At 48.8% G+C, this 11,991-nt stretch overlaps 1 long non-coding RNA gene across 1 annotated transcript; it reads right to left on the reverse strand.

The window, feature by feature from the left end:
- Window positions 1-6,073: 6,073 nt before the first annotated feature.
- LOC120394425 lies at window positions 6,074-10,804 on the reverse strand. The gene is made up of 3 exons (XR_005592288.1): window positions 10,668-10,804; window positions 8,768-8,810; window positions 6,074-6,119 (listed from the first exon to the last, which is right to left on the reverse strand). It is a non-coding gene; the product is annotated as an uncharacterized LOC120394425 (long non-coding RNA).
- Window positions 10,805-11,991: the final 1,187 nt, after the last annotated feature.

Genomic DNA, 11,991 nt, shown 5'->3' on the forward strand with positions numbered 1-11,991 from the left:
TCATTGGAGTATCCGAGCCTCTTACAATCATTAATGGGGTTTATCCTCACACACTCCTGAGAAGGAAGTTCAGCCTCACTTCACAGATGGGGAAACTGAGGCACACAGTGACTGAGCACAGGACACACAGAATTTTCTACTGAGTCAGGGATTGAACCCAGAGCCTTGTTCCCCAGTGCATTTCCCTAACCACTTAATCATCCTTCCTCCTCTCAGCCCCAATCCCCCACAAAGTCTGCTGGCAATCACCAACCTTGTAGTTGCCTGGAAGGCCAATGACCCTGGACTTCTTCACCCAAAGAGGGGAAGAACCTGCAGGGGACGGGAATGGGAAACAGGGAAAACCTGAGAGACACAAGGTGGGAAATCTGCTGCAGCAGTTGTACACCCTATTTGTACCGACCTCAATCCTGCCCAAACCTCAGGGCAGAATTAGACTCATTTTCCCACACTTCAGGGGATATTGATGGATCCAGATGCTGCAGGACTAGAGAGCGACTGGCTGCTGCTCATCAACTTTCTGCACACACAGTCCAGCTGCTCCATGCAGCTGCACAGGAAGGGAACCGCAGGATGAGCCGACAGTGCCCAGAGCATCTGCAGAGTCTTATATGCACATGCCTCTTCCCCTTCCCAGCAGTGAGCTGTCCCCAGCCTGACCCCAAGCTCGCAGTTCAGTGGAGCGGGGGCGTATCACATGCTGTGATGTGGGATTGAAGAACCTGCTCTCACAATGTTATTTTTGTCCTCACATGTTAACCTGCCTCTTTCTCTCTCTCTCTCTCTCTCTCTCTCTGTCTCTCCAGTTAGTCTGTTCTCATGAGGTTTCCAGGGCAGTTTATTTTCACAGTCGTACATTTAAAGGCCAGAAGGGACCAATGGGACCATCTAGTCAGAGCGTCTGCACAGCCCAGGCCAGAGAGCCTCCCCCAGGGATCCCTGCATTGAGCTGCTCACTTCGGGCTGAGCTAGAGCCTGTCTGGTAAAAAGAGACGTCCCCTCTCGGTTTAAAGACTCCAAACCAGCTCCCATTTCTAAACACTAAGGTGGTTGTGGCTGATCAGTGCAAGAGAGGACCAGGGGGAAGGAAGATGCTGGAGTGGGACAGAGCAACTGGAGATGAGTCCTGAGGTTTAGCTGCAGCTGTGGGTCCTAATCTGACCTTCCCCAGATTTTAGGGGTGTGGACTTGGGGTTCCAGTTTGTGCCTATGATAGAGACAGCCCCAGGCCACACAGTTAGGATCTAAACTCCCCCAAAGTCCAGGTGTGGTTGGGCACCTCATGGTCAATGGGGAAGAGGGACAAGGTGAAGCTGTTGGTCTTGGCATAGATTTCAGGAGCTCAATGGCACGTCTAAATCTGGTGCGTACTCAAGACCTGACACTGTCAGACTGACTGAGCAGCTACACTAGGCCACAGACATACCCAGGATAGACTTTAGCAAAGGATGCTGGGAGGTTTAACACTGTAGTCAAGAGTACAATCCATGGCAGATTGTCAGGGCAGGGACCGTGTTGTATGATACCCGACTGGACAGCACCATGGACACCAATGGTATTGAGGAAACAACACAGTCACACTGACAACTCCACCGGGGCCAGCGGTGAATTTAAAAATCAAGATAGTTTTCAATACAAAACTAGATCCTTGAAGAAACGCTTTTTTGATTTATTTGTGGCAGTCTCTGCTTTCTTTGAAGATTTTTGATTTGTCATTGGAAAACCAAAAGCCCCAAAGTATATGAGTTTTTGGAAGTTTTCAGCTGAAAGTTTTCAGTTTTCAGATGCCAAAACTGACATTTCCTTCCCAGTTTTCAGGTTTTCAGTTCATTGATGAAAAGTTAAACTTTTATTGCTGAAAATTTCAAGGGAAATTCATCTAAAATTTCCACAGGAAAATCCGTTTTCTGCCCCGCCCCTGCCCCACCCCGCCCCTCACTGGTTGCAGATGGAATCTGCCAATGCTCCGTTCTGCCCTATGTCCTTACGATCTCCTAGAGGTTAATGTTTATTAGCCTGACGGACTGCGTAACAAGTGCGGGAATGTTGGTAATCAGAGAATCATGGAGATATTGGGCTGAAGAGACCTCAAGATGTCATCAAGTCCAGCCCCTTGCGTGAGGCAGGACAGAGTAAACCTAGACCAGGGGTGGGCAACCTTTGAGAAGTGGCCTGCCAAGTCTTCAGTAATTTAAGCGCCAGTCATAAATTTTACATTTACAGACTCCCCCCAGCAGAACCCCAGACTGGCAGTGGGTTGAGTGGGGCCAGCGGCCGGGACCCCAGACCATCAGTTGGCTGTGCGGGGCCGGTGGCCGGGACCCTGGCTGGCAGGGGCCGGAATCCCAGACCAGCATCGGGCTGAGTGGCTCAGCGTACTGCTGGTTTGGGGTTCCATCTGCCACCCTTGCTGTTGGTCTGGGGTTCTGTCCGCCAGCTCCTTATAACCTGGTTATCATCCAGGTGCATATTAACTGATTGTTTAATAAATTGTTCTGGTATCTTTCCAGGTATGGAAGCGAGATTGACTTGTCTATAACTCCCTATAACTTGAAAGCGTTTCTCTCACCAGCAGAAGTTGGTCCCATAGAAGGTTTGACCTCACCCGTCTTGTCTGGCTAATAAAAACCAGACACACCCAACAAACCAGGGGCCCCACAGTCCCTGGCCCAGCTGGACTCACAAAGGTGGGAATTTTGCATGATGTCTCCCCAGCTCTGGCGCTTCAGCAGGCAGAGTCCGTCTCTTCCCCACACTCGCTCAGGCATCTGCCAGAGTAACCCCCGTGTTTGCATTTCAGGGTGCGGTGACATCACTAGGGGAGTAAACAGTCAGGGGCTACGTGGCCATTCGCTCTGTGGGCTGGAGACTTGCTGGAGCCTGGTGGGGCCCTGCTGGGACGGCCCGAACCCTCCAGCTCTGGGTGTGGCGAGTTCGGGGGATGGGCCGGAGCCACCTGCAGAGACTTGGGAAACTCCTGTGGGGGGAGGGGTCTGGCGAGCAAAGTCAGCAACGGGACCATCAAGGGGGGGGGACGGCCAACTGCCACCTGGGGGGGATGGGCGGAGCGCAACTGTCACCTGAGGGGATGGGGGGAGCCCAAGTGTCACCTGAGGGGGGATCTCAATAGCTGTGTGGTGGGCTGGGGAAGGTTCAGGAAAATCCCTACAGCAGAGACCCCCACACGCTGCCTTTAGAAGAGGTGACTCCCCACCCCAAGGCTGCAGGGCACATCCCAGAGCCGAGCGGCCGCTTCAGGGTCAGTGTCGGGGGTTTTGTCCGTTTCCGATGGGCGTGTTTTGCAGAGGTTGGTGCTGGGTTTACAGGTTCTGCGATGTCGCTGAATCTGGGTGTTATTGCAGGTCACCTGTGAGTGGATCTGGGTGAATAGTTGATGTTTCGGGTCAGCAGCAAACAGAAAACCAGAGCAGGGAATCGGGTCAGTTTCGAACGCTTTTAGAATTTGTCAGTAAATCGGGAAACTTTGCTTCAGGTCATAAAAATGTTTCACTCTGGGCAGCTTCCTAAGAATGCCTGCCCCACCCAACCTTTCTCTGGGGTGAGGGCACTCGTCTGGGATGTGGGAGACCCACATTTGGAACCTCACTTTGGAGCAGAGTCTTGAACTCAGCGTGAGCATCCTGACCCGATGGCACAGGCTGTTCTGAGATGGGCTGCTCTCCTGTGGGGGCTGTTCCACTTTGTATAATTACTTAAATGTTAATTGGGCCAAACAGCAAATGAGTGAAAACAACTCTATAGACTGGGGATTGAGGGGCTCACTTGGGTGACAGGAGCTAGGGACTCAAATCCCTCCTCTGAATGAGGGAGAGAGAAGATTTGAGTCAATGTCTCCTACCTCCCGAGTGCCTTAATCCCCAGGCCGGATAGTCATTCTCATGCTCTTTGGCCCAAGGAATAGCAAAATGTTAGCTACTATTTAGGGGTCAAACACACATTTCTGAAGCAGCCTGAACAAAGGATTAAAAACCTTTGTCCAGCTAAAACTAATCCGGTCTGATTTGGGTTGGCCAAAACAGCATTTTTCGGCTAGTAAACTATTTGTCCAGAAATTTCCACTGAGTTCTGCTTGTGAGAAAACAAACTGGTTTGTTGTTGTGGGATCGTTTGTGAGTGCCGGGACTGCACACAAAGGGGTTTGTGTGAAGGTCTGTGACTGCTGAGGTTACATTTTATTTTTGTAGCTGCATCTGTGAGCAGTGGGACACTTTCCACGTGGGACTGTTATTGTAGGGTTTTCCATAGGTACTGAGGCTACTCATATGTTGGAGCTGCAGCCTTACTGGTTTGCTATGAAAGGGTCGTTTTGTGAGCTGTGGGGCCACTCCTGCTGGTTTGATTTTGTAGTGTTGTTTGTGAATGCATAGGCTGTTATCACACTGGATTGTTGTTGTCGGGATGCTTGTGAGTGCTTGGACTGGGGTCACACTGTATTGTTATTGTAGGGTTGCTCATGAATGCTGGGTTTGTTGTTAATAACAACAGTGAAGTGGAATGAGAATCCCCAGTTGTTTCCATGTGTAAATTGCTACCTTACTCAGAGTGAAACTCCCATGTGGGGTGAGGCTGTTCTATGGGGCAGGGGAGGTGACTTCAGTCTTTGGGGAAGATCTCCCTGTATTTCTCAACTTTGTTTCCCCAACTCTGCCCCAGAGCAGAAACTCCCTCTCTTTCCCAAAGGCATTGCTCAGGATTTTTTTTTCTTTTTTTATAAATGCCACTGCTGGAAGAAGGGCAGGTCCCATAGGTTTGGGCCTTACCCACAAGGGGCCTCCCTGTTTCTCCTAGAGCAGCGAGTCTGAGAAGCTGAAACCACCTGCAGTTTGTGTGTGTGTGGGGGAGCAATCCCATTGGATGCCCCCTCGTGTCAGGATCCCCATTCTGTTACCGGTGACTGAGGGGAGCGGGAGCAGTCACAGCCGTGGACACACCCTGAATGTGCTGCTGGAGGAACGACGTTGAGGCACCCAGACAGGAGGGGACTTACCAAAGCTCACATGGTGAGTCATTAGAACAGCTGGGAATGGAACCCAGTGCACCAGGCTCTGGGTGTTAGTCCCAAGAGCCTTTCTCCCACCCTCTGCAATGGGAAGTCTTGTGTCTTGTCCGTGCATGGAAGTGACACCATTGGCCATGGAAGCAAAACATAACCGGGGGCTGGAATCTGTCTGGATTATGGTGCATCCATACTTGCACCAGGATCTAGGGTTGTGTTAAAGACATTTGTGTTTTGATGTTGGGATCAAGGAGACGCGGAGTCAAGAGGTTTGTCAAGCAGGCGTCCCGAGCTCTCTTGAGCTGGGTTTTTATTAGTAATTAGATCAAAGAGCATGAGATCATGGTTACTTGTAACATATTGATTGATTCACCCACAGCCATCTCCCCTTGTGCAATATATCATGAATGGTGAAGGGGCTACGTGAGCTATTAGAGGGGCTACGTGCGCTATTGCCTAGTCTATGCTTAATCAATAACCTGAGCATTGCTTTACCTTAAGCCAGGAGTAAATGTAATAAACATGTGTGTGGTTTGCCAGCACAGCATGTTTCACTACATCTCCCCGTTTTTGTTTTTAAGCAATTTGCAGGCACAATGAATGCTCTGTTTTGTATTAAGTCGTTGCCAAGGGCAGCCTTGGACAAATAGGCTAATAAGTGAAGGAATACACTGTAATATGCAGCAACAAAGTATTAATCCTGCAGCTATAACAATAACATATGCAAACATTTGCTTTAGCCAGGATAGGTCTGGCAGCCATCCAGTAAGCCAGTCCCAGAATCCTGAAAAACCAACATCCATAGTAACTTCTTTTGTTAAATTATGTAGTTTTATAATTTGGTTGTCCACTGCTTTTTCATTATATAAGTGTATGTTGAACTCAGGGATGGGGTTGCTCAGTCCCTGATGCCACGCCATCCTTGTATGGGTGAACGTATCGTGCAGGTACCCAGAGCGGGCCGCTTGGTGTTGATACAGCTGTGTAACCGCGCCCCCAGGTGATTAGTGGCACAGGTCCGCTCCACTCCGGGCCAGGTAGCTGACGATAGGTTATCTTTGGAGCAGGAAGAACTTCGGTCGTCTGATAATGCCGTTGTGCCCTGGTGAAAAATTGAGAATTGAAAGGTAATAGATTTAAATGATTGAGTGTAAACAGTACTTGAGCCAGCCATTCTTCCTTTTCTGTCAGGCTGCCGGGGACAATTCCCCCTTTTTGTTTTTGCCGCAGGAGAGCAGTTTTTAATGTGCGATTAGCTCGTTCTACAATGGCTTGTCCTTGGGAATTGTATGGGATGCCAAAGGTATGCTTGATTCCCCATCGCGTGCAGAACGCTGCCATCACTGAAGAGCAATAGGCTGGGCCATTGTCAGTTTTTAAAGCTGATGGCTTTCCCATCACTGCAAAGGAACGAATGAGGTGATTACAGAAATGTTTCGCCTTTTCCCCTTTTTGTGGCGTTGCCCATATATATCCAGAATAAGTGTCTATGACTACATGCAAATAGGACCAGGGAGCTAATGGTGGGAACCGAGTGACGTCCATTTGCCACAATTGGTTTGCACCTAGCCCCCGAGGATTTACCCCGATAGCGGGTCCTGCGAGGTTTCCAGTACACTCAGGGCACTGCTGAATAACCGCTTTTGCATCAGATAGTGGTATGGAAAATTGCTTGGCCAATGCCCTAGCATTTTGGTGATGTAAGGAGTGACTTTCCATAGGAGAGCAGGGGAAAGCCTTTAAGGCGTTATCAGCATAGGCATTGCCTTGCGAGATTTCTCCGGGGAAAGGCTGATGACTTCTAACATGTGCAATAAAAAATAGATGTCGTCGGTGACGTAATATCAGTTGTAGGGAAAGAAATAAACCAAGCAAATTATTATCCAAAGATGCAGTAACACAACTAGAAGCAATATTACTAACAACATTTGCAGCATACAAACTGTCTGTTATGAGGTTAACCGGTTGATCAGAAAATGTGTTAAAGGCAAGAATTAACGCAGCTAGCTCCGCACGCTGAGGAGAGCGTTGCGGTAAGGTAAACTGGGATTTCCACTGGTCATTTTTCTTCCAAGCGACCACCCCTCTGGAGGGGCCACCATCGGTGAAAATGGTAAGAGCTTCTTGTATGGGAACGGGAGATACCAAGTAAAATACTTTCAGTGGAATATGCTGAGCAACTTGGAGACGAGGATCCTTGGGAGTATGGTAAGTTATGGACCCAACATAATTGGCTAGGGCTATTTGCACCTCCTCCGAGTGCATACATGCAACTTCCCAGGTGGCGATGGGGATGGGGATAATAATGTTTACTAAATCCATGGCAAACAAGTTTAGTGCTCGATTGCGTCCTTTAGTGATTAATTGAGCAAACATTCCAGACAATGGGACGAGTGTGTTTTTGTGTGTGTGTGGTAAATACATCCACTCGAAGATAAATTCTCTCTCACTTGTATGTTGAAGTAATGCCCCCATGAATTGTTTAGTGTCCCCAAGAATGATTAAGGACGGGGGCACGTCAGGTACTGCTCTATCTACCCACCTTTCTGCCATGGCTTCGTTGACCTTATGCACTACCTCCTGTTGTTCGTTTGTTAGTGATATTATGTCTCCCGGGTGCTTTCCTAATTTTAGGGCATTAAACAGTGGAGTTAGCATAGATGTGGGAATCTTGTAATACGGTCTTATCCAATTTATGGATCCCAGAATTTGCTGTAGTACTACATATGTTAATTTTTTTGGCAAGGTAAGTTTTGGAAGTATGGGCATGGAGTATGCTGCAAGCATTTTATGACCTAAATATTGAAAAGGTTCGGCTTCCTGTATTTTTTCCGGGGCTACTACCAGACCCGATTGACTTAAGATATCAGTTAACTCACTTTTCCATGTGGTGGGTAGGGGCCTACCGGCTATTAAGATATCATCCATATAATGGTATACAAGTAGCTGTTTGAACTTATTTCTGAAAGGTTGAAGAGCAGTGTTTACAAAATACTGACACATGGTAGGGCTATTTAACATGCCCTGGGGTAACACTTTCCAATGATAACGTGTTGTGGGTTGGGCGTTGTTCAGGACTGGCACTGTGAATGCAAAATACTTTCTATCCTTTTCCTGTAACGGTTTGTAAAGAAACAATCCTTTAAATCAATTATTGCCACCTGGTAGTCATAAGGGATTAAATTTGGATTGGGGAGGCCACACTGCAGGGGGCCCATTGGTTCTAGTATTTTATTAATTTCCCTCAAATCGTGAAGGAGCCTCCATTTTCCTGATTTTTTCTTAATTACAAAAACAGGAGTATTGTACGGGCTTGTAGTATGCTCAATGTGTCCATCTTTTAATTGTTGCTCAACTAATTGCTGCAAAGCTTCTAATTTTTCTTTAGGTAATGGCCATTGTTCTACCCAGACTGGTTTATCAGTTTTCCACTGTAACGGAAGAGCCTGAGGCTTACTCATCTTCCAAAACCAGTTTTGCCCCTATCTGTTCTAACAAATCTCTTCCCCAAATGTTAAACTGTAAAGGCAATATGCAGGGTTGAATATATGCTATTATGGGGCCTTGTTCCTGGGATTTTACCGGTAACCATTGAGAGCTCTTTTTAGATGCTTGGCTTCCTCCTACCCGAATACACAGGGGCTATCTCAGAAGGCCATTTAGGTTCCCAATCCTTTTCAGCTATGACAGAAACATCCGCCCCTGTGTCCAACAAACCGGTCAGCCACTTACCTTGGAGTATATACTTACGTTGAGGTTTGTGCAGGGATATTCGGTGTACCAACGCCGCCACCTGTGGGTGAAAGGAAGAGTCGCTGTCGCCTTCAGTACGGGTGGATCCGAAACCTCCTGTACGTGTTACCTGTGATTTTTCTCCAGGGAGCTCATATGGCAACAGTATCAGTTGTGCCCAGGAGTCCCCTCGTCTTAAAGTAAAAGGCAGGTGACTCCAATACTGAACATATATTTTTCCCTGATAATCAGCATCAATCACTCCTGGAACTACCATAATTCCTTGTTTACTTGCTGATGACCGAGGGAGTATAATGCCCACCGTCCCTTCAGGAAGGGGCCCTTTTAGTTGAGTAGGCATTAAAAGAACTTCCCCCGGTAAGAATGAGGATTTTTCTTCTTGATTATACAAGTCTATTCCAGCACTGCCGGTCGTTGCGGTTGCGCCCTAGTCAATTCTTCCGCCCCGTTGTTTTCCGGGGCCCGGGAGGCCCGATCACTGGTTTCCCTGCCCTAGTCCTGATCGACATTGATTTGCCCAATGATACCCCTTGTTGCATTTAGGACATTTTCTGGAGGGCCTACCCCCTTCCTGGGGCCTTCCTTTATGTGCCCCCCCTCCGGGTGCCCTACACTGGCTTTTAAAGTGTCCCGGTTTTTTGCAATTAAAACAATTTCCTGCTGGTTTATTACCTTGTCTTATAGCCCCCGCCAAAAGAGCCATAGCATGGGTTTGACTACCGACATCCGCGCAAGCCTGAATCATGTCCGCTAAAGTGTACGAGGGGCGATGTATTATAGATTGCAGTACCTTCTTGCAATCAGCATTAGCCTGCTCATAGGCCAGTCGCCGTAAAAGCTCTGTCTGTGCCTCCTCGTTATCAACCTGCCGCTGTACTGCTTCCTTGAGCCTATCTATGAACTGCGGATACGGCTCTGTAGGCTGCTGCCGGGTGGCTGTGAAAGACCTAGTCGGTTTCCCACTTACGGGAACCCTTCTGAAAGCTCTCATAACATTAAGTTTAGTACGAATATATGTATCTGGGTCTAACTCCAACTGTCCCTCTATAGTGCTAAATTGGCCTGCTCCATAAATCTGGTCAGGCGTGGCAGCTGGGGTTGAGTATCCCACAGCAGCTAACCTAAACTCACTGTCCCACACCATATACTGGGCGGGGGTCAGCACCATACGAAATAAGTCTTTCCAATCTTGTGGAGCCATAATGTAGCCATTTCCAATTCCTTCTAAGATGCCTGCCACGAAATTAGACCTGATGCCTGTCTCCGTGATAGCTTTTCTCACTTCCCTCAGTACTGTATACGGTAGCGCCGTCCACTGTCTGGCGGCATTGCCCTGTGCATCAACTCCTGCCGCTATAGGCATTAACATGGGCAACTCCCTCTCCCACTGATGTTCTTCCTCCAAATTCAATTCCCCCGTCTCACACGCCAGCACAACCGCCGCCCGGACGCAGCCCCCACGATTCCCCCGGAAACAAGGCTGATCAGTTCCTTTATCAACGGGGGGATCCAAGGGCCGCTGCCCCGTATCCGACACCGCAGGCGCTGGTGGTAGCACCCGCGGGTACGGAGGCGGTGTCGTCAGCGCGAGAAGCGGGGCGGCAGTGAGAGACGCCTGTGGCCCCAGTTTTCCCACTGCCTCAGTACAGCGCTGCCACATGAGCAGGTGCTGTACTGCTGCTCTCGGTTTCTCAAAGAGCTGTGTTCCTATCTTTTGCCAATCTTCTTGCTGCAGGGACCCCTCTTCGGGATACCAGGGGCATTGACATTCTATTTCCTTAACAAAATCCTCTACATGCCGCAGCGTAACCGCTGGGCAACCCCTCCCCTCAATGAGCTTAAATAATTCCTTAGCATGAGCCTTTTGTGGCACTGATAAATCGCTCCCCATACTCACGAGTGGCTGTTTCCAGCGGGTGCACCTAGACTATTCCAGTCGGATGAGCAGGGGTCCTCGGGATCCGGTGAATCACGTCGGGGTCACCAGATGTTGGGATCAAGGAGACGCGGAGTCAAGAGGTTTGTCAAGCAGGCGTCCCGAGCTCTCTTGAGCTGGGTTTTTATTAGTAATTAGATCAAAGAGCATGAGATCATGGTTACTTGTAAAATATTGATTGGTTCACCCACAGCCATCTCCCCTTGTGCAATATATCATGAATGGTGAAGGGGCTACGTGAGCTATTAGAGGGGCTACGTGCGCTATTGCCTAGTCTATGCTTAATCAATAACCTGAGCATTGCTTTACCTTAAGCCAGGAGTAAATGTAATAAACATGTGTGTGGTTTGCCAGCACAGCATGTTTCACTACATTTGACAATGGAATGGATGATGCATATACTGTGGTTTTGAGTGAGTTTTAATAAAAGAAACCCTGGGTTATAATCTTTAGGCAGTGATGGACTGTTTGGGGGATTGATAGTACAGTTTGTGTCTCGTACCATATCCCACTGGGCCAGCCAGTTCCCCCAACCTGGGACTGTATCAGAGCCTGAGTCCCCTCTGTTGGGGAGGCCTCATATCCCATTTCATTTCTGACTAACCCTGGAGGGTTGAAACTATGGCTCCCAGACAGCAGGAGAGAGAAATTTTCCTGTTGAAAAACCAGCCATTTCCTAATGCTGAGAGGAGAAGCCATTGGGTGCGGTGGCCACAGGGATGTTACACGGGTGCTAATGGCAGGGGAGGTGTCTGCTAGACAGTCTGTCTGCTACTGTCAGCTCCACAAGACAGAGAAGTTCATGAAACTCTGGTGCAGAGACAAAAAACATGAAAAATTTGCACAGTTGCAATTGTAGATTTGGCCAGTAGATGGTGGTATTAAGGTGTGACTCGAAAAAATAAAAAGACAAGGCATTGGACCAATACAGATAATATGGAGTACTCCACTGGGATTGGTGTAAAGTGCCATCTAGTGAATGGGAAGCTGCCTTAACTGGGATAAGCCTGCAGGGGTCAGAGATAAAATATTTCCAGGGGTCAGGGTCAGTGCAAGGAAGTTTCAAGCCCTAGGTGAAACTTCCACCTTGCGCCCCGTCCTCCAGCAGCTCCCCCACCCTCAGGCGCCCCGTGGCAGCTCCTCCCTGCCCTGAGTCACACCCCCCTCCACAGCAGTTCCCCCCCGGGGAGCTGTGCAGCACCTCCCCACCCCAGCTCACTTTTGCTCAGCATCCTCCCTGAGCATGCCGCCCCCACTCTAATTCTCCTCCCAAGCTTGTGGAGCC

The sequence above is a fragment of the Mauremys reevesii genome, unplaced genomic scaffold (genome assembly GCF_016161935.1).
Source record: "Mauremys reevesii isolate NIE-2019 unplaced genomic scaffold, ASM1616193v1 Contig58, whole genome shotgun sequence".
Classification (NCBI taxonomy): domain Eukaryota; kingdom Metazoa; phylum Chordata; order Testudines; family Geoemydidae; genus Mauremys; species Mauremys reevesii.